Source organism: Schistocerca nitens, chromosome 6, assembly GCF_023898315.1.
Source record: "Schistocerca nitens isolate TAMUIC-IGC-003100 chromosome 6, iqSchNite1.1, whole genome shotgun sequence".
Lineage (NCBI taxonomy): Eukaryota > Metazoa > Arthropoda > Insecta > Orthoptera > Acrididae > Schistocerca > Schistocerca nitens.
In genome coordinates, this window is record NC_064619.1 from 367,339,537 (window position 1) to 367,362,626 (window position 23,090).

At 38.4% G+C, this 23,090-nt stretch overlaps 1 protein-coding gene across 1 annotated transcript in view; it reads right to left on the minus strand.

Moving 5' to 3' along the window:
• LOC126263364 (dynein axonemal heavy chain 10) overlaps positions 1-23,090 on the minus strand; it is a 1,742,213-nt gene that overhangs the window by 1,266,095 nt on the left and 453,028 nt on the right. The gene's annotated exons all lie outside the window — the stretch shown is intronic.

Sequence of the window (23,090 nt, forward strand, 5' to 3'; positions counted from 1 at the left end):
ATTATCAATGACAGTAGGTGACCTAACTGCTAGAACTTGGTAGGCAAACTGTGGGAAAAATTAAAAATTAAAGGAGAGGAACACCTCTATGGAAATCAAGAGAAGAGTTTTTTATTATCAGTTAACTAAAAATGGAATATACAATCTTCTGAAAAAGAGATGTACTCAAAGTTATGTGGTTATCCATTTATTATTGATTATATAATCAGAAATAAAAAATTTACCATAGATTTCAAGGCGAGATGCTTATAATAGTTTCCACAATGAAACTTTAGTCTCAAAACCTGGCAGAAAATCCAAAGAGACTCTGGTTGTATGTAAAGTGTGCTGGTGGGAGTTACGAAACACAGCCTTTCAAAATTCATTCACCAAAGAAGACAAATATTCCAGAATTCAAATTGAAAACAGCTGCCAACATGAGTAACTTAGAAGTAGATATCTTTGGATTAGTGAAGTAACTTCAGTCACTTAATAAAAGCAAGTCTTCCGGTCCAGACTGTTTACCAGGTAGGTTCCTTCCAGAGTACGTTGATACAATAGCTCCATACTTAACAATATATACAACTGCTCACTAAACAAAAGATCTGAACCCAAGACTGTAAACTTGAGATAAGCTAAGCAGCCATTTTAGGTTGTCTGCAGACGATGCTATCGTTTATCGTCCAGTGAAGTCAGCAGAAGATCAAAACAAACTGAAAAACGATTTAGAAAAAATATCTGTATAGTACGAAAATTGACAACTGACCCTAAATAATGAAAATTGTGAGATCCCCCAAATAAGTGCTAAAAGGAGTTCGGTAAACTCTGGTTACACAATAAATCAGTCAAATCTCAAGGCTATAAATTCAACTAAATACCTAGGAATTACAATTGTGAACAACTTAAATTGGAAAGAACACATAGAAAATGTTGTAAGAAAGGCAAACCAAAGACAGAGTTTTATTGGCAAAACACTCAGAAAATGTAGCAGACCCAGTAAAGAGACTGCCTGCTACACTTGTCTGTCCTCTTTTTGGAGTACTGCTGCACAGTCTGGGAGCCTTATCAGATAGGAATAACGGATTACACTGAGAAAGTTCAATGAAGAGGAGTACATTTTGTATTATCCTGATACAGGGGGGAGTACATCATGGACATGATACAAGATTTGGGATGGACAACATTAAAACAAAGGTGATTTTCCTTGCAGTGGAATCTTCTCGCAAAATTTCTTTCACCAGCTTTCTCCTCAGTCTGCAAAAATATTTTGTTGATGCTGACCTACACAGGGAGAAATAAACATCATACAAAATAAGGGAAATGAGAGGTTGCACAGAAAGATATACCTGAGCCCTTTTCAGGGCCACAGTTAATGATTATATGCAGTGTGTCCCATTTATGTTGATCACCCTAAATAACTGTTTGTCCAGATGCAAATTACAAAATGTTTCAAGCAAATGTTTAGCCATCAGGGGACATCAATCAGCATGACTGCTGTCGTGGTAGCTTTGTTTTTTTAGAAAGATACGAACAACGGTATGACTCTTTTAAATGGCACCCTGTATTTTTATTCGGTAATTCATTTCCCCTCCTAAAGACCTATTTAAAAGTGTATCACAGTGTACCATTCACTGAAACACAATGTTATTAATTACATAACACAACACCAACTTCGAGCCCGGGATCACAAACTCATCCACCTGCTGGAGTTGTCAGAAAACAAATGAAAACCAAGTAAAAATATAACACAAAATTGACTTTGACTCTCCTGCACCATTGCCCAGGAGTAGAACAATCAAATGTGCTCAGAGTGGTGACCCTAGACACTGATACAGTGGTGCACTCGTGGAATGAACGAATTATTTACTGCTTCCAGTGTTGCTTGCGAAGAGAATTACAAGCAAGCACAATATGTTCCTGCATGTCCTCTGGAGTTGTTGGAATATTGCGATAGACATCTTCAATGCATCCCCAAAGAAAAAAGTCCAGAGGATTTAAATCAGGAGACCTAGCAGGCCAAGTAAATGTTCCTTCTTGACCAATCTGTCTGGCAGGATACCTTCAGTTCAGAACACGACTTGCACGCAAGTGCTGGACATCCATCATGTTGATACCACATAAGCATTCTGGTTCTTAGCGCACTTCATCCAGAAGAGGAGGAAGAATTCACCTGAGGAAGTTGTTATACACTGTGATGTTTAGACTACAATTGATGAAATAAGAGCGAATAATTGTAGTACCAAGCATCCCACACCATACATAACTCTCCATCGACACTGATGTTCCACCTGTCTAAGCCATCGTGAGTTGTTGCTGGACCAATAATGCACGTTCCTTGTATTTACATGTCCTTTGTTTGAGAAGGAACATTCAGCAGTAAACAGAACATTGGAAAAGTAGTTCGGGTTGGTGAGGATTTGCCACTGTGCCCACAGACAGAACTGTACACGATTCTGGAAATCATTCCCATGCAATTCTTGATGTAGGTGTACATGCTAAGGATGGAACTGGTGATGTGTAAGAATACAATGTACACTGGTTTTAGGAATGCCAATTCGAGTTCAAGCTGTCATGTGCTCACATGTGGATTCCTGGCAACAGAAATGAGAACAGTAACTTCAGCAGCTTCGTCTGTACTAGTGCTATGATGATTGCATTGTTGTGGGTTGAAACTTCCCGTTTCCTGATGCGTCGCAACAAGATGAGAAAAAAGCTGTCAGGAAGGTGGGTTCTTGTCAGGATATCGCTCTCTATACAGTTCTGCTGCCTGCATAGCATTTCGCCTATCTTCAACAACAACAATAAAAGAAACGTTATGTCGACGCAGTTTGTAGGAAGGACAGCCTTTTCTGTATGCCTACTGTACACAACAGTATTTAAAATGACGAAACTACTGTACTAAATGTACCTGCATATAAGAAAACAGTATCGCAATTACTGTTCTGTTGCCTTACATTCCCCATATATGAGTAGCATTTCTACCTTCTCTTCGTTAGTGTACATTCTACTCACACAACTCTTCAACTGACGATGGTTGATGGAATGACGAGTGTTCATCCTACTTATGTTTACATTTGTCCTCTGTCAGTGTCAGCACATGGACGTGTTCCATTACCTCGAGTACCTGCACTAAGCACTGGGCGTGTCAATGTTGGTGTTGTGTTAAGTAATTAATAATGTTGTGTTTCAGTGAATGGTACACTTTGATACATTTTTGAATAGGTCTTTAGGAGAGGAAATGAATTACTGAAGAAAAAATACAGGGTGCCATTTAAAAAAGTCATAATGCTGTTCATATCTTTGTAAAAAACAAAGCTACAACGAAGGCAATCATGCTGATTGATGTCCCAATGATGGCTAAAGAACATTTGCTTGAAATATTTTGTAATTTGCATCTGGACAAACAGTTATTTAGGGTGGTCAAGATAAATGGGACACAATGTATATTAACATACAAGGCATAACACCAGCCAAAGAATAAATGCTACAAGAACTATACAGTCAGCACCAGTGGCATATACTGTGCATACAGGAGACACACAGAAGTTGTGACATGCACGGACCAAAGCTAGACGGAATGCATCTCGCCATTGAAAGACCACATGATAAATATGGAAGTGCTATCTTTGTTCATCCAGATATTATCCACAGCATTAACAGAGGAAAACAGCATCGAAATTCGTACTCTAGAAGCAGTTAATTGCACCATAAAATTGCTTTATAAACCACCTGATGCTGAATTCATTGTTAACAAACCACCCAATTTTCTAAATAAACGTGCAGATTGTGATTGGTGATTTCAATGGTCATCATAGTACCATTTGGGTCTATGATAATGAAGATGAGAATGGGACGGCAGTACACGTATGGGCAGAAGCAAGTCATCTGACTGTAATCCGTGATGCAAAACTGCCTTGATCTTTTAACAGCGGCAGGTGGAGGCAAGCTTACAATCCTGACCTAATTTTTGGTAGCAGCAGTATCAGCCAACAATCTATCTGTTCCCTAATACCCAACTCGCAGCATAGACCAATATTATGTCAATTATTTGCTGCTATAAGATGACAGAAGGTATCTTTTCAGAGAAGGTTTAATTTTAAGAAGGCTGATTGGTCAGGTTTTGCGGAATTGCTGGGCATAGAAGTATCTTATATAAAACCAATACCTGAATGCTATGGAACCTTTGTGGTGGCTGTAAAGAGATGTTCGAGAATATCTATCCCTCACGGATGTTGAACATCTTATATCCCCGGGCTTACTTCAGACCAAGCCACTCTACTAGCAGAATACAGCTTCGTATTTGAAGAAAACCCTTTTAGTGAAGCAACTGTGGAAGCAGGGAACAAGCTTATTTCCTCAATAAGGGAGACTAAATGGGATAAGTGGATAAAAACTATAGAAACTTGGATCTGAAAAGAGACAGCCATAAGGCTTGGAGACTTGTGATGCACCTAAATAATGATCCGACTAAGACCATTACACTTCATAATAGCACTGCCAATCAAATAGCACATCAGTTACTGAAGAACGGGAAGCCAACACACAAATCACAAAAACCAAAATTGCAAAGGGAAGAGCAAGAGGAGAGTAATGACTTTACATCATCATTCAGCATGGAAGAACTGCAGAAGACTATCAAACAAAGTAAAAAAGGCAAATCAGCTGGCTTGGATGATATATGAACCGAGCAAAGCAAAACCTTCGGTTTAAATACAAAGAAATGGATTCTCCAACATTTTGATAACTGTGTACGCAGAAACCAAATTCCAAAGATATGCAGAAGAGTCAAGTGTTTGTTTTGCTGAAACCAGGCAAATAAGGAAATGATCCAAATAATTTTAGACCAGTTGCAGTACTATGTCATCTTTACAAATTGCTGGAAAGACTGATTTTACATCGCCTATCACCTGCAATTGACCCCTCACTTACACCTCAGCAATCTGGATTTCATCCAGGTAGAAGCTGTACTGGAAAATTGCTAAATCTCACACAGTTTATAGAAGATGGCTTTGAAGCTCAACACATGACTGGAGTGGCATTTGTTGACTTATCAGTGGCGTATGATACAGTCAGTCACCATATACTACCAGTCACGATCTACAGTCTGACCAAAGATTTAGGTCTAACCAGACCCATTGCCTCCCTTCTGCAGAATTGCAGGTTCTTCGTCGACTCAAGGACAGCGTAGTCGATGGAGACTACAGAAGAATGGCCTATGGCAAGGAAATGTTTTGGCACCAGTTCCATTTAATAGGTACATGAATGACCAACCTATAGCCCCAAACACCAGGAGCTTCTTATATGCTGATGACCTCACTCTAGCCACCCAGAGTACAGATTTTGAATCAGCGGAGAACAACCTCACGAATGCCCTTGAAGATCTGTCTAGATCCAACAACACAAACCAGCTTAAACCAAACCCTTCAAAGACCCACGTGTGTGTTTTCCATTTGACAAATAATACCTCTGCAAAACTCGCAAGTTGAAAATAGTGTGGTCAGGGGTCAAACTGGAACCCTACGAGACTCCAAAATACCTACGTGTGACACTTGACAGATATCTCATTTTCAAAAAGCACAGCATGAAATGCAAGTTGAAAGTTGCCACCAGGAACAATCTCCTACGGAAATTGGCCCGATCACAGTGGGGTAGTCAACCTGAAACAATCCAAACATCTGCAATGGCACTATGCTATTCTGTAGCAGAGTATGCCTGTCCTGTTTGGTATAATTCAACTCATGCCAAACAGGTGGATGAAGCTCTCAATGAAACCTGCAGAATTATAACAGGTTGATTGAAATCCACTCCAGGCGAATGGCTTTACCACCTCGCAGGAATAGCACCACCACTTGTTCGAAGTGAGACAACTGCGAACAAGGAAAGAAAGGCAGTGGAACAGGAAATTACCCATCCTCTGTAAGGGCATGAACTGCATCTGCAATGACTGAAGTCAAGGAAGGGTTACCTTAGGATATCAAAGGAACTTAGAACTACTGCTGAAAAAGCCAGGTTACAACTGTGGAGGACTACGACCTACTTCCCCCTGGTTGGAAAAGGAGTTGAAGCTTTACCTCCAGGCCATGACAGGGAAGGGACAATTTGGAAGTCCCTGAATAGACTGAGATCTGGAGTTGGAAGATCAAAAGTTAACTTGGCAAGATGGGAATACATGATCCAAATGATATTCAGTGTGACTGTGGAGAAGAACAGACAGTTCGGCACTTGCTTCTGTGTCGATAGTGCCCAGTCTCCTACACAGAAGATGATCTTCAACAAGCAACAGAAAATTCACTGGAAGTGGCCAAGTTGTGGTTAAAAGTAATGTAACCATAACTGTGTAAAATGTATGTACGTGTACCTGTATGTTTCTGACATGAGAATAATGATAACAGAAAGATATAGGTGTTCCTTTTTTCTACACACTGTTTGAGATTGCAATAACAGATAATTATTGTGAAGGTGGTTCAATGATCCATCTGCCAGGCACTTAAGTCTGATTTGCAGAGTATTGATGTAGATGAAACTCCAAGAGCATTTGACACACATATATACCAGTGAAGAAATGTTGGGAAGGATCATAACTTTGTTAAATTTTGACAAGATGTTGAGTAGATCGAAAAGTGAGAAAAGAAATTAAGTCTCAGTGCACAAATTTCAAGAACAATGCAGACTTTCTGCAGAAATAGCAAAAGTACCAGCCAAAGAAAAAACAGAATGAAAGAACTTTGGAGACACACAGCAGATTCAGCCTATGATGCTTTATGTACAAAATTGCAGAAAGAAAGGAAAAGATTACTATAAATGAAGACTATTGAGATAAAGTAAGACATTGATGAGAGAAGCAGGACACACAGAAATTACTTATTACAGTGTATTGTAAAGCAAAAATATCATTTAACAAGAAATAAAGGAAAATTAATGATAAAAAGAGCATAAAATTTACTGCATGGAAACATTTACAAGCAAAATCAAAATGGAGAATGATATAATTTGTTCAAAAGTCATATTGCACCACTGTCACGACTTGCATAGGAGCATGTAGAGGAACTGTGACTGAAGTTTAAAAGAGTAGCTGACTATGTATTTATGTATCTGGTAGAACAGTTCATGTTGGGGGGGACCCTGCATAGTATATAATCTCTGAAGGGACCTTCTAAAGGAACAGTAGCTATTAAAAAGTAAATGAAAAATGAACCACAGTCCCATAAATAGATAAATGCTAAACCAAATATCTGTAGCAGAACCTAATCAAAAGACTTTAATTTATCCATTTTACTTATAGTTGAGTTGGCTATTAGAGTCCATGGTGGTTCAGTTATTAGCATTTGAGCATTGTGAGTTGAACGTGTATGAGGTGACAATTCAACTCCCCCCTGAACTGAATTATTAATCCTCCCTCCCCTCCCCCATCACTGGTCAATTTATTTGATTTATATGACATTTAAGGGGCAATGCAATAATAAAAAACACATGTATTTGCATGAAGTTTCAATTTATGTTTCCCATGTCTGCATGACAAAAATGTGATGCCGACAACACATCTGACAAGTAATTTTACATTATCCTTGTGTTCTGATTGTCAGTAATGTCATTCTCATCATTGTTTATCAATGTTTGACTTGGGATTTCAAAGCCTATCCCTTGTCCTTGAAAATTTAATTAGAAATAGTAAATAGTCAAATAACAAATCAAATTCACTACAACTTCATGAAAATGCATATGCTCTGTTTTTGTTTTTTGTCATTATATTACCTCTCAAATGTCATAAATTAAATAATGTGACCAGTGATGAAAAAAATAGATTAAAAAGTAAGTATTACCAGGATTCAAACTGCCACTTCATCCATAACTCACTCGCAGAGCGCAAACGCTACCATTTGACCACAATGATTCCTGACATCTGGCAGCTTCGCACAGCTACAACGGTTACATCATACACGCATAAAACTTCTCTCGCGATTATCTCAGGATTGGCACAGTAGTGCATCTTACTACTTGCACACTATGTAGTTTTCGTGGCCTACTAAAGGTGTACAAAGTTGGAAGTAAAACCATGATCCCAACGTCATGGCGTCCCCTTGTCAGTAAAATACAGAATCACTGCTCCAGTTAATTTCCACTTCATTGTAAAGATGAGTTATATTAAACAATGGAAAGTTCAGGTTGGAATATCAACAATGTTATGAAAATGATAGATTGCCACTCATAATAAAGATGACATGTTGAGTTGCAGACAGGAATGATGAAAAAACTGTACACGAGAGCTTTTGGTCAAACTGTACTATAACTGCAATCTTTGGCCTCTCAGGCTAGAATGCGCGCATTCTTTACCATAGAAGGCTTTGAGTGAAAGCTCTTGTGTACAGTCTTTTCACTGTGCCTATCTACAAGTCAACGTGTCATATTAATCCTGGGCAGCAATCTTTCCTTTTTGTAATATTGTTTATATTAATATCAGTGGTATCAGTACTGAAAAAAATTGAACAAAGCTCCAGGGCCCAATGAAATCTCTATCAGATTCTAAACAAAACATTTTCTGAGTTGGCCTCTCATTTAACTATAATGTCCCATAGACCCCTATAACATGAACCGGTCTCTTGTAGTTGGAAGAATGTAAACAGCACCTGTCCTCAAGAAGCTTCCTAAAACTACTGTCCAATCTTTTACATCCATCTGTTGAAGAATCTTAGAACATATTCTGAACCCTCAAATATAATGAGGTACCTAAATCATAATAATTTCCACCATGCCAACCACCATGAAAACATTGATTACATGAAACCCAAATAAAGCATTTGACTTGGTAACAAACTAGTATTTATTAACAAAGTATCATTAAATAGGGCACCAAACAAAATTTGTGACTGGATTGAGGACTTCTTGGTGGGCAGGGTACAGCATGTTATATTGGTTGGAGAGTTATTGAGAGAACTAGAAGTAATTTCCAGTGTGCTCCAGAAAAATGTGTTGTGATTCTTGTTCTTCACATTGTACATTAATGAGCTGCAGCAGTATTAATACTAACCTCCAACTTTTTGCAGTTGAAGCACAGCATGATGACTGCCTGAAGAAATCTGCACAGATATTCAGTCAAATCTTGATAGGATTTCAAGGATGTGAAAAGATTAGCTTCTTGCTTTAAATGTATAGAAAAGTAAACTTGTGCACTTACAGAGTGAGTCACAATTGGAATCAGTCAAATCATACAAATAACGGATGACAGTTTGTAGATATATGAAATGGAATCATCACATAGCTTCCATTCCAGTAAGCAGGTAGTAGACATCCGTTCATTTGTAGGATACCGTATAGAACTCTCCAGGGATATTTTAACATATTCAAAGAGGGTCAGTATGTATGGTCAAAGGTTTGTTTGATTCTTAGGAAACTGAAAAAGCTGAACTGGCAGATGCATGAAGATAGACACTAAGTATCCCATGAAAAATTACTCACATAGTTTTAATAAACAGGTATAAGAGATAAATCTTGAAATATACTGCAACCTTTTTTGTATTGCTCTCATACAGACCACAAAGACAAAATTAGAGCACGAAGGCATTTAAGCAATCATTATTCCCACACTCATACACAGAAGGAATGAGAAGAAACCCTAGTAATTGGTATAATGGCACACACTCTCTACCCTGTACTTCTTAGTGGTTTGCAGAAGGTAGAAGTAGATGGACAAAACACAATACTACATGACAGCAGTTGATTTCTTAAGAGCTAAATTTCTTTTTCTTTATGTTCTGCCTTGAGCAAACACATTTTTTCTTATTTTCTATTCATTTTTTCTTATTTTCTATTCAAACATGTTTCAGTGAAATTACAGCATCATCAGTAGGATTTTCATTTGCTTTATTGTTAACACACACTGTCATTTCTGAGCTTCTAGTATATGTTAAGAAGAAAGGAAATAAACAAAACCCAGTGATGATGCTGTAACTTCTGTGAAACAAGTGTGGAGAGAACAGAAGAAAAAATTGTGTTTCCTCAAGACAGTACCTGTGCAAAAACAAACTTATTTGTAAGCAAACATGGACACAAGAGTAAGCTTCAATGTCCAGATGAGTGCTGTAAGAGACTTTTCACTATTTGACAACAGTGATGAATGTCTGGATTTTATTATTTGACTCCACTGATTGTATTTCCTGATGAAGTAAATGTTCTTATAAAACTGATAATTCTCTATGGACCGAAACAGGTAGCTGAATAAAAAAAACCGTGTCAGGGCTCTTGGAGGTAAATCATGATGTTCTTCAATGAAAGATACTCTAAAAATAATTAACAGCAAAGTATTAGACTCTCGAATTTCAAAACAGGTTATCTGACACACACAATTTCACACATTTAAAAAATCAGAAATTGGCTTATAAGTGTAAATAGATATGTTAAGGGCATAGATTTTGCATTTAAAGTGTGTTGTTACATTACATTATCATGCCAAAGAGTCAACTGTATAAAGTTCTGTGAATTTTGTCACAACTAAAGTTATAAACAGTCATCAATGTAATTAGGCCAGACACCTTGAAGTCTTTGCAGACTGATGACCTACTTTGTAATAATAATGAATCTTCTTATCAGTAAGCTTATCACCATTAAAGTTTTTAGAGAGAATAAACTTGCATTTATTGAAAAACTTACAGCATTGAAAGTGTCATACTGATTATTTAAAATTTTTCTAAGCACCTATCATTTCAACCAATGGACAAAAAAGGAAAACATTCACCGAGGCAATTAAAGTGAGTAATCTTACAGATCATCATGACAAATGTAGTCTGTAGAAGTGTAAACAGATGGAAAATCTTATTGTACTCAATGCTATTGGTCAACTATTATGGAATTGGAGTTCACATCTCCTGGCAATGTAATGACAATGCTGTGTCATTAGAGAAAGTGTATTTTGGTAGTGACTAATTTTAGAATTCTTTTGAAGACATGTTTTATGGGTAGTGTCTCTGATTAGTGACCAAAATGTCCTGAGTCCCGGGTTCAAACCCACCCACTGTTTAAGTTTTGAATAAATTAATCAACAATGGAAGCCAAGGCTCTCAGTATAGGGAATCACCAACATTCTACCAATGGGCTTGTCAAAGTGGACAGAGTTTCATAGCAACCTGTTGCCCTTGGGGTGGAAAAACTTCCTCTCAAACATGAAATTATCAGCAATGATCAATAGCATGAAGATACAGAAGACAATGGAAACCACAGCATTAAAGACACACAATATGTATCCATGGACAGTGGCCTGTAACTGAAAAAGTGTCATCATGGTCTCTTGATTGGTGGAAGGTTAATGGTTAGTCCCACATTAAGACCTCTGGAACAGGACTGTTCCCACAGGACTGTCCCCACAGAGGTAAGCATGAGAAAAGGATTGAAAACCAATCACAAAATGTCAGGAGTTTAAACATAGTAGGGAAGCTAGAAATTCTGAAAAGGGAGCTGCAAAAGCCCAGTCTAGATATAGAGGGGTCAGTGAAGTAAAATAGAAAGAAGAAGGATTTTTGGTCAGACAGATATAGGGTAATGACAATAGTATCAGAAAGTGGTATAACGAGTGTAGGATTTGTTATGAACAGGAAACTGGGGCAGAGAGTAAGTTACTGTAAACAGTTTAGTGTGTTGTTCTTTTTTCAATTGCATGTTCAATTTGTTCTGTGAAAAAGGAGCTAACTCATAGAAAGATTTAACTGTAATCTCTTCTTCATTGGTGCTATGAAAATAATCAAGTTTTTCTTTTGCTGTTGTATAATATACTGCGGTAAAATTTTGCACAATGTGGTTAATTAACAAATCTTATTACTTTTGTCATAACTTTCTCCAGTCTATACAGGAAAAAAATATTGTTAAACAAAGAGAACAGCATCCACATGGCATCACAGAGCTCGCCCTGTCTAAATCTTTGGAATGTGACGGATGCCAGAGAAGAAGTCACACAGTATAAGGAATGGCACTTCAAAAAGGAGTAAGCTATAGGAAAACATGATTAATAAACAATATGCACAGAAACCAGCATGGAACAGTAAGAATGGAAGACCAAGAATGAAGTGCTACGATTAAAACAGGTGTATGACTGGAATGTAGTCTTTCGATCCATTGTTGCAAATCTATGCACTGAAAATGCAACATCATTAGTGAATTTGTTGACTCTCTTACAACTGATAACTTGAGCCATAACACTTCATTTTGGTGACCAAGGTGAAGGAAGTGGCACTAAAAAAGAGGTATTTTGCAATAAACAAAAAGAATTTTCAAGAAATAACAGAAGAACATATGATGCCACCGAGAGCAACCCAGGCAAGCAGGCAAAGAAGATACAGGCAAGCATGTGCTGTAGTGTCAACCAATGCAATTACAATATTTAAGAAGAATTAATTCTATGATTTGGGAAAAACCTAGTAAGTGTGAATTATCACAACAGAAGAAGTAAAAGAGATCAGCTGACTATAGCAACCAGGTCAACAGTGAGAAACATTTACGTGTTGAAATATCCATCAGCACGTTAGTCAAAAAACATTACATCAATGAGACAGACGATTTCAGTATGCTGATTCTGAGACCACGAATGCAGAAGCGATCACCGAGAGTGACTCTGCAGCACCCGACCTATGTAAGAGCGTAACAGCTTTACTGCTCAGGGAGGCCACTTACTACAAGAAAACTACACAGCAGCATATCACGACACTTCTTCGCCAACACATGGTGCAGCAGCAGCATGCAGTGTGCTCAATTAGGTGATCTGTAGACAGCCCCAAGATTTTTTTTTCCAATATACATTCTGCTAATGCTTTGTGTTGGTATCACAACAGAATCAAAGGATTTCAGTGTTCTTGAGTATACATACATATTCTTGTCATTATTGTATGTCATCTACCACCAAAAACATAGGAAGCAGTCAAGACAAAATAACAGAAAAATTGAAAAAAATGGAAAATCTAGACAAATTATCAAATAGTATTGCAAATCTAAAAACACAAGATGAGGAGTTAGCTATAAAATTAGACTGTTCAAATAGTAAATTTTCCAATATAAATGCAACCTTAGATTGGCTAAGAGTTGCACACTGAAATAGGAAAACAATGAGATTTAGTACGGGAGGACGTGGAATAGCAGTTTAAAGAGGTAAAGGATGGATTTAAGACATCAAATGACCGAATCTCAGATACACATGGCTGGGTAAAGGTGTCAGAAAATTGTAAAGAATTGGTTACAGTAAATAGTGACACAAATCTTTAATTAGTGTGGGAGGACAGGTACAGTAATTTGTGGAGCTGAAAGTACAAGAAAAAGCAGATTTGGTCAGCACTGCAACTAACTCTGTGGGCAAAACAGTATCATTAGTAAACTACCACATATTTCTATAGGGCTCCCCCCCCCCCCCTCTTGGAAGTTATGGATAATAATTTTACTGGAGAACTGCTATTAAAATTATTCACATTGCTACTCATAAAAGAATTGGAGGAATTACACAATATGGTTGATGAAAGTCTACACAGACAAGCAAAATTAAGGGTGAAGAAATATAGCAAAAATGCAAATACATCTTCATTTAATGTAGATGAATTAGTACTATTTAAGGATTATCAGCCAAGTTCAAATACAAAGAAAGCGATTATTTAATGTAGATGAATTAGTACTAGTTAAGGATTATCAGCCAAGTTCAAATACAAAGAAAGTGATTATTTAATGTAGATGAATTAGTATTAGTTAAGGATTATCAGCCAAGTTCAAATATAAAGAAAGTGATGAGTAAATTTTTTCCAAGATATTGTGGAACATTTCAAATAGTGAGTATTCCACGCCCTAAAGCAGTGTTTTTGGTGGATCCCAAAACAGAGCAAGAAAAAGGATTGTATAATGTTAATATGATACAGAAATTTGAATACCCAGAAGAGATGGCAAACTCAGCAGAGTAATGTCCATTGACAGTCCCTGCCAATTTCTTCCTCTTCAACCATTCTACTGCTATAACTTACATCCCTCTTTTACTGTCTCTGTAATTTGAGTATGAAAAACATACATTATTAACTAAAAATCATAAGCTCTATCTGAGTACAAGAAAGGTAATCTTGCATTTTGGCAGCCACATTGAAAAATAGATATGCCATAGTTACTGACAGCTTGAGCTAGCTGTGCTCAGCAGCCACCAGCATGCCCATAGATTTATTGTTAGGCAAAATTTTGGCAATGATGCAACACTCATGAGCGCCCACAAGACAAAGCGGAGACCAGTCCAAGCATAGCAACAGAATGGTGTAGATAATTCTCCATCCATGAGTCTGATTCAGCTTGTCATGGGCCACATGAGTCAAGCTCAACATGAGCTTGCCACAATGCATACGGGGTTATTATTCATCCATCTCACTACACTGCAACTGCAAAGTACACAGCATCCCAAGAGTTGGGAAGATGGTTATTGATTTCGTCTGCTCGTGCGTCCATTGCTTTCCCATAGTTACATGATCGGACAAAGTGCTCAATCACTGAGAAGTGTACATTGCCCAGGAAAAGTGTTGGAGCACACCTACTCTGCAATGCCCATTACTGTGGTCAAGTGCCTGCCAGAGGACAGACTTTCCTTATTCAGGTGTATACATGGAAAAGGGAAAAAAATTCCCTGATTTTTCCCGGATTTCCCAGTTAAAAATACACTTTCTCCTGGATGAAAACACACTTTTTCCGTGTTATCAAGTGACTGTAAATTTTCCCTCGGAACTGTAAAACTTATCAATACTTTTAATGGTTATGTTTTTATACACAGGCATAGAATTTCTCAGCACTTTAGACAACGAAACTCAGGGAAGAAAACTCCTTTTGGAAAGATTTTTGACGTGCAGCAACAAGTACGCTGCATATTTTCATATTACGAAAGTACACATTCGAATTCCACCTAACACTGCATGTTACTTTCCGAACCATTGTAATCGAGATTGTGATGCGCTTTTGTAAGCCAGTCATAGCTCACATCACGTGATCCCGCCAGCCGATGGCAGTGGATATTCAGACCACAGGATACATGATGTAGTCAGCTAATAGCAACATCACTGTTAAACAGTGCGGATATAAAAACAGGAAAAGCTAATGTTTTAAATTAATATACACAATGTTGCTACAAGAAAAGCAAAGCTTTCACATATAATATTGGTCTCTAATGTTAATAAGCTGCAAGAGAAGCTAAGCTTTCACATATAATGTTGATATTTTTTGCATGTGCTACACTTTAAGATATATCACAAAAATGTGCCAGTAAAATTTTTAGCCGAGTCCAGTGACTTGTCCTCAAAGTTTTCCACAAATAAATTAGCTACCGCAGAGGAGATAGAGCTTCCCGTAGCACGACATCAATTTGCTCATAATAACGACATGAATGTCTGATCTTCTGGGCTTGAAATACTTCTAAATGGCTCGTCATCAAACGTTCTGTGATTTAAGAAATTCATCGTACATTCTCACACATAGTTCAACTTGCGTAAAAGGAAATTTACTTTGGAAGTAACGCTTTTCAAGCCACCATTCGCAATATTTTCCCGCAACCTGTTAGAAATAAGCGTTTCAATAGTCGTCAGAGTGCCAGATATCAGGCACCATCGCGCTTTGGTAGCTGCTATGATGCAGGAAGCCCGTATGTTCATACGTGTAAAATATTAAAAGATCTTACATTATGTCATAAAAGAAAAAATACATCAGAGGATACTCCAAGAGCATTGGAATTTCATGAACCATACTAAAATGGCACATTTAAAGTGCATACTTAAAGAGCACATTCATATGTCCAGATTCCCAATGAAGTAGGCCTCAATCTGATATTAAGCTTTTCAGTGTGGGTTTCGGGATGTAAATTTTCTTGGAGTACCACTAACTCATTTTTGATTCTTTATTATGGGATAATGCCATACGTGCTAGAAGATGAAAACATGCACTTGAAATGCAGCGAGCAGTTGAAATTAGCCAATACTGTGGGACTAAATACTTTGTTTCAAACACATTGACTGCCTCAGCGTAAAATATTAATAAAAACCAAATTTCTTTAGTAAACCGACAAAAATAACTTCAGTGTTCTACAAGGCGATTAACGCATGGCTGTCAGAAAAGAGGAAGTAAAATAAAATCTGAAACTAATAACATATATTAGCCTTCCGTAATTATGTGAATGTATTTTAATTCACTTGATAGCTCCTGGCCACAGAAATACATTTTGTTTTCATTTGATGTGAGAACAGTAAATGAAGAGGAAACAGCAAAATCACTAAATGTAAACACGGGTCATGCGGAGACTACACTTCCCCACCGAACTCAGACTGCTCTGGGCATCAGCCTCGGATCTACAATATTTCCAAAGCGGAGCAATAGTAAGATAGTCACCTCCACCCTCCCAACCCCCTCCCTCGTGCATTTGAGATAAGATGTCAAAAATTTAAAAAAATCAAATTTTCAAAAACATGTTCATTTTGTAGCGCACATGTTTCTGAAGGGCCTGATACATGAAACATATATGTTCAAGGAAATGTATGACATGTTATTTGGTCTTAAGTATGCCAGAGTGCAGTGCCACCCCTCTTCACACAACATTCTTCTATCGCACGTTACTGTATTTTGCTCCATGGAATTGAAACGTGTATATTTTGTTCTGGGGATGCCATCAAGCTATATACAGGATGCGGTGGGCGGGGGGGAGGGGGGGGGGGGGAAGTTGGTAAGGGTTAAGGATTGGCGGAATCTGAACAGATGGAGGTCATTGTGGAGGGAAGAGTGGCAGCCGAGATGGGTAACTTGATAGTAAGGCAATTTGGGGGGGATTCCCTGGGCCAAGCAACACAAGAACAGTATGTGGGAGTGGGTTCTGGCTAGGGATAAGAAAACTTTTCTGTATTTATGCAGATGGAAGGAGCAAGGATCCATGGTGGTGGATAAAAATGCGTTAAAATATGTAAATAAAGCAGAAAAATGCCCCAAAAAATTCATAAAAGTACACGTGGGAAAAATCACAATAAGGATGAGACAGATGAGGTAAGGGAAAACAAGATGAAATCTGAGGGAGTAGGCCAATAGTGATAGGCAAAAACCAACTGAAAGTAGCATGAAGCTGCAATGAGGTCAAAGAAAAAAGAAATGAAAAGATTGTAATGTAGGTTGCAGGCCTGTGGATCGTTAAGAGTGAAGAAGGGGTACGGCAGATGTGACTAGATGAGATGTGGTTAGTATGTGCAAACTTGAATAGAGAGGAGAAGGAGCAGGGGTGGGAAGGGATGGATATGATGAGATACAAGCTCATGTTGCACAAGAAGGCATGGGAAATAACATACAAAAATATGCGAGAGTGACACAGGAAGAGTAATCAATTTGGAGGTATAGGATTAATGATATTGATGGGAGTAATGTGGGCTGAGATGTTGCACCAACAGTGCAGTCTTGTAGCTGTCCGTTGTGCACAGCCAATATGGTTGATACAGTGTGGCTTATAAGCAGAGCATGCAGTGTGGTTTCTGAGAAAAAAGAGAAACACAAGAAAGCAGAGAAAGAAGGGCAGACACTGATTATAGTAATGCATTAGAAAATAGTAACAAAGAAAAACAGCACTTGGTTACGGAATGGAAGAAGAGCCATTAGGCAAAATCAAACAATGCAAAATCCAAGATGTAATGTAACAATGTTATGAAAAGGATAACTGCTACTCACCAAATACCAGAGATTGCAGATAGGCACAACAATAAGACTGCAAGAAAGAGAGATTTCAACCAACAAACCCTTCATGGGAAATAAGACAAAACACACACACACACACACACACACACGCTTGCGCACAAACACAGCATGCACCCACATGACCACAGTAGTCTCTGTCAGCAGCACATGATGGGGGAGACAACAGGATGACGGGGGGTAAAGAGGAGTCAGGGATGGACATGGGGAGGGGTAGGCGATGGTAAAGTGCTGCTTGTGGGAACATACAGGGGTAGGTGGAGAGAGGGTAGGGCAGCTAGGTGTGGTCAGGAGGTTAGATGGAGGGTGGGTGGGTTAGCAGAAATGGAGAGAAGTAAAAAGCATTGGTGGAATAGTGGGCTATGTAGTGCTGGAATGGGAACAACGAGGAGGCTAGATGAGTAAACAATGACAAATGAAGGTTGAGGCCAGAAGGGCTACAGGACTGTAGGATATATTGTAGGGAGAGTTCACATCTATGAAATTCAGAAAAGCTGGTGTTGGTGGGAAGGATCCAGATGGCACAGGCTGTGAAGCAGTCAATGAAATGAAGAACATTGTGCTGGGTGGCGTATTCAGCAATGTGGTGGTCCAGCTGTTTCTTGGCCACAGTTTGTCGGTGGCCATTCATGTAGACAGACACATTAATGGTTCTCATGCCCTCATAAAATGCCTGTATCTTCATGAGTATAAAGCATTAAGGGACCTTATATTACGTCATAAAAGAAACAGGACATTAGAAGATACTCCAAGGGCATCGGAATTTTGTAAACTATACTAAAATGAATAATTCTGCTTGTATCGTACACTGGTTTGTCCGGATTCACAATGAAGTAGGCCCCACCTGATACAAAGCTTTTCAGTGAGGTTTTTGAGATGTAAATTTTCTTGAAGTACCATTACTATACTGTCACAGGTTTAGTTCTTTATTATAGCATAATGCCATACATGCCAGAAGATGAAAGTGTGCACCTGAAATTCAGTGAACAATTGGAAGTAGCCAATACTGTGGAATGAAACAATTCGTTTCAAATAAATTGATTGCCTGCCTCAGTGGAAAAGATTAATAAAAGCCAAATTTACTTAGCAAACTGACAAAATTAACTTCATTGATCTGCAATGACTGCCAGAAATGTGGAAATAAAATAAAATCAGAAAACTGAAACTAGTAATTTTCATTTGACGTGGGAGCAATAAACAGAGAGGAAACAGCGAAATCAGGAAACGTAAACATGGGTCATGTGGGGACTACCTCCCTGCCGACTACAATTCAGACAACTCTGCACATGGGCAAATATGGCAGCTAGGGCATGCCAGAAAAATTTTTCTCATTACGCCTGGCTGCTTACTACTACTGCCGATATAGCTAGCAGCCACAGTTCAAATAGCCGGAAGTGGCAGCAGGTACTGCTTATAGGTGACTCAACTGCACATGTGCATGAGCCCGCTGGTAAGTGCTCAAAAGAACCTAATGTAAACAGTTCTGACATCACTCTTATAGAAAGAGGCTTATTGTTGCAAAGTATTGCATAGTCTTCATCCTAAGGCCTATGAGACATTTTGCTGTTGGCAGACGCTTGTGTGTACACAGTGTTTTGTTGTTGTAAATGGAGCATTTCCTTTTACCCCTTTTTTTTATTTTTTATTTTTTTTTATTCATTGCTGCAGTATCTGGATACAGTAATATTCTTTGTTAGAGTATCAGTTCTTACCAGTCAAAATTACACAAATTTAACTGAAAACTAAAACAATGAATTCCAAAAAATTCCCAGGTTTTTCCTGGTTTTCTCCATGATGAAAAAATTCCTGGGTTTTTCCCAGGTTTCCCGGTTGTCCCAGGTCGTATACACCCTGACCAATGCACCCACAGTCTTTATACTGCTCTCCTTTTCTGCTACCCCCTGCCTCTGTCTAACCTCCTCACTGCACCTAGCCACCCTACCCTGTCTCCGCCTCGTTCCTGTGTGCTCTCATAAGCAACACTTACCTTGCTATCCCTCCCATACCCACCCCAGCCTCCTCCTTACCCCCACCATGCAGCTGCCTATCCCATCATGCACGGCTGCTCACAGTCTGGTCTCAGCTGCCAGAGACCACGCGGGCATGCATGCTCTCACTTATGTATATTGTCTATTTCCAACGAAGGCCTTGTTGGCTGGAAGCTCACTTTCTGACAGTCTTTTTGTTGTGTCTAACTGTGACTCAACATCTCCACTATATGATGAGTAGCAATCATCCTTTTAATAATATTATGAAATTGTATTAAAAACAAAGATATCCATCCACATATGTGTGTGTGTGCGAGTGTATACCTGTCCTTTTTTCCTCCTAAGGTAAGTCTTTCCGCTCCCGGGATTGGAATGACTCCTTACCCTCTCCCTTAAAACCCACATCCTTTCGTCTATCCCTCTCCTTCCCTCTTTGCTGACGAATCAACCGTGTGTTGCAAAAGCTTGAAATTTTGTGTGTGAGTTTGTGTGTTTTTTTATTGTGTCTATCTACCAGCGCTTTCCCTTTTGGTATGTCACGGAATCTTTGTTTTTAATATATTTTTTCCATGTGGAATGTTTCTTTCTATTTTATTTATATCATTAATTTGAACCCAACAATTACGTTTATTATGAAATTGGATAGTTAAAAAACCTACACACCAAATGGCGGTAGGAGAACATACACATAAAAGTAGTTTATTCTTATGCAAGCTTTCAGAGCCAGTGGCTCCTTCTCATGGCAGAAGTATTGAAGGGGAAGGAAGAGGGGTAAAGGAAAAGGACCGGAGAGATTTAGGAAAAGGGCTAGATTTTGGAAAAGTCATCCAGAACCTTGGGTCAGGGATAATTTACCTGATGGGATGAGAAGGAAAGACATTGTTGGGGGCTGCACCAGATAAGATTTGAAAACCTGAGAGCTTAAAGGTGGAATACAAGGTAAGATGGAAGACAGAGATTACTGCTAAAACATCACGCATGAGTTAACAAGAGTGGAAAGCTAAGTGCACTATACATAACTGAGGTGGGAGGAGAATAGTGATAGACAGGTTGTCAGAAAATGAATTCTAGCTGAACATGAGACAAATTGCAGCAAAGTTTGTCCCTCGCCTTCTCAGCATCAACCAACGAAACCTCAGGATTCAGACGTGTACCAAGATGCAACAAAGAGTTTGAGAGTGCCCAACATTCTTATCCAGAGTCATAACAGTTAATGAATATTGGGTCAATGGTGGTGACAATGAAATGAATCTGCAATCTTCACGAAAATGCCATCTCCAAGGCCAAAGAAAGTTTGCAGCAACATGATGCTGATCTCTCCCTCTCTCCTTTGGTCAGACTGTCAATGGCCAGTTTTACTGCGAGGTTCTGAGGCGACTGAGGGGAAATTTTCAGCACAAATGGTCAAGGTTGCGGAAAATGAAAGACTGATTGGTGCACCAGGGCCACGCACCTGCAGGCACCTCACTCGTTGAGAGAAGGAATTCCCGGCCAAAAACGACAAGGCAATAGTCCCCCTACCTACCTATTTGCCAGACCTAGCCCCATGGGACTTCTACCTATTCTTGAAGATGAAAACTGCATTGAAAGGGTGACGTTTTGAATTGACTGAAGACATATAAGTGGAATCACAATGGATCCTGAACATCATTCACCCTGTGGACTTACAGGAGTGCTTCTTAAAGTCTAAAAGTGGGAACAACACTGGGATCATTGCATAGAAGCCCTAGGTGACTACTTTGCAGGTGACAGAGGACATTATGACATAAGTATAGTTTTCTGATTTTTACAATGCAATTTTCAGGTATTTTGTTCACCTCATTATTTACTAGTTATGAGATGCAGATTACAGTGGAAAAAATGCAGAAAGATAAGAAATTAGAAAATGGGGCCTAGATATGTTGAAACAACCATAGGTTGTTATGAGTATTAAAGAGAGCATTAGGAAATGAGTAAATCACACTAGAGAAATTATTATGATGGAAGTGTTACTTGTCGCATTAAGAAATCAAGAACATAGTAATGTCAGCAGAGGAAAATACAAGCAAAATAACAAGTTCAAATCCTTGGTTAATGAAGAAGGTAGTAAATTTAATCGATGAAAATTAAAAATACAAAAATTCGGCAAATGAAAATGGCATAAGGGAATAGAGCCACCTAGAATTTGAGATTGGCAGAAAATGAAGAATGGCAAGGAATTACTAGAGAATAAATGCAAAGCTGTACAAACATACATGACTATGAGAAAATATGAATTTCATGTCTGGTAAAATTAAAGAAACCTTTGAAGAAAAGAGAAGTGGCTATATGAATATTAATAGTGTACTTGCAAGCCAGTACTAAAAAAAAATGGCAAGACTGAAAGGTGGAAGAAATATATAGAAGGGCTGTATAGAGGAAAGAAACTTGAAGACAGTATTATGGAATGGGAAGAGGAAATGCGTGGAGATGAGATTGGGGGTGTCAGTTGGAGGAAGGGATCTGATACTGTGAGGAGAATAAGACAAGAGCCCTGAAAGATCTAAGTTGAAACAAGACATTAGGAATAGATGCTTACCCTTTGGCATTTTTAAGATCCTTGGGAAAATCAACCACGATGAAACTATTCCACCTGATATTCAGGACATATGAGGCAGGTAAAAGACCACCAGACTTCAAGGATGATATAATAATGACATTACCAAAGAAGGCACATGTCCTTGAGTGAGTATATTAGAATCACAGTTTAATAAGTCAAAGTTGCAAAATATTAACACAAATTAATTACAGAAGAATGTAAACACTGGTAGAAGTTGGCATGGGAGAAGATCAGTTTGGTTAGGGCCAAATGTGGGAACATGTGAAGCAATATTGACCCTATGATTAAAGAAATTCTACCACATGTAGATTTTAAAAAGGTGTTTGACAATGTTGACTGCAATACATTCCTTCAAATTCTGGAGTTGTCTGGGATAAAATACAAGGAATGTAATGCTGTCTACAACTTGTACAAAAACCAAACAATAGTAAAAAGAGTTGAAGGACATAAAAGGGAGGCAGTAGTTGAGAAGGGAGTGAGGCAAGATTTTAGTCTATCCCTCATTTTATTCAATCCAAACATTGGGCAAACTGCACAGGAAACCACATAGAAATTTGGAAAAGGAATTAAAGTACAGACAGAAGAATTAAAAACTTAACAGTAAGATTGATGACACTATAACACTGTTTGTGAGGGCAAAGGACTTCGTGAATCAGCTGAATGTAATGGACAGTTCCTAGAAAAGAGGTTGTAAGATAACAACAATAATAGTAAAATAAGGGTAACAGGATGGTTTTGAACTACATCAGATGACACTGAGGAAATTAAATTAGGAAATCAGACCCTAAACTAATCAACATATTTTGTTATTTGGGCAGTAAGAAAAATGTTTCTTGTAAAAA